This window comes from Octopus bimaculoides, chromosome 24 (assembly GCF_001194135.2).
Source record: "Octopus bimaculoides isolate UCB-OBI-ISO-001 chromosome 24, ASM119413v2, whole genome shotgun sequence".
NCBI classification, from domain to species: domain Eukaryota; kingdom Metazoa; phylum Mollusca; class Cephalopoda; order Octopoda; family Octopodidae; genus Octopus; species Octopus bimaculoides.
The window spans coordinates 9650703-9651553 of NC_069004.1; the positions used below are offsets into that span (position 1 = coordinate 9650703).

The 851-nt window shown below is 33.3% G+C and overlaps 1 long non-coding RNA gene across 1 annotated transcript in view; it reads right to left on the reverse strand.

Annotated features, from left to right (window-relative positions):
• The window catches only part of LOC128250696 (uncharacterized), a 2262-nt gene extending 1423 nt beyond the window's left edge, over positions 1–839 (reverse strand). The window contains exon 1 of the long non-coding RNA XR_008266697.1: positions 487–839. This is a non-coding gene — a long non-coding RNA (uncharacterized LOC128250696). The remainder of the gene's footprint in view (positions 1–486) is intronic.
• Positions 840–851: the final 12 nt, after the last annotated feature.

The window sequence follows — 851 nt, forward strand, 5'->3', positions numbered from 1 at the left end:
GCTATCCTCATCCATTCTCACCACATGCCCATACTAGCGCAATCGTCTCTCTTGCACACCACAACTGATGCTTCGTAAGTTCAACTTTTCTCTCAAGGTACTTACACTCTGTCTAGTATGCACACTGACATTACACATCCATCGGAGCATACTGGCTTCATTCCTTGCGAGCCTACGCATGTCCTCAGCAGTCACAGCCCATGTTTCATATATATATATACACATATATATATATACATACATATATATATATATATATATATATATCAGAGATTTAAAATATATATATTTACATACACACACACACACATATATACATCTCAATATATATGTGTGTGTGTGTGTGTGTGTGTGTGTGTGTGTGTGTGTGTGTGTGTGTGTGTGTGCACACGCGTGTGTATAAAGTAGTTATTATTAGTTACGTAGTTTCTCATAATTCAAATTATGAGAAAAAGGTGTGCAATAAATCTGAATAAATTAGCTTACCCAACTCATCATAATCATTTGTTTTTAGGTGTAACAAGGAATGGTGAACTGAAAGATTGGAAGAGAGAAAGCAGAATGTGAGAAGGATATATTTTGATATAGGTTCAATATCAACAGAAGACTATTCAAAGAAAAGAGCACGTACTGATGTATTTCATATATTTAACATTTCAGATTATCACCTAATAAATAACTATACAATATATTAACCATTTCACAATCATCATTATTATTACGAGGAAAATAATCTAGAACAATTATTAACCATTAATGAAAACAGACCCAGGATTATATTAAACATCCTTGTATTACACCCTTCACATAGTAGTTCCATGAGCTTTAACATGTTCAGTTGTACAGTAGCA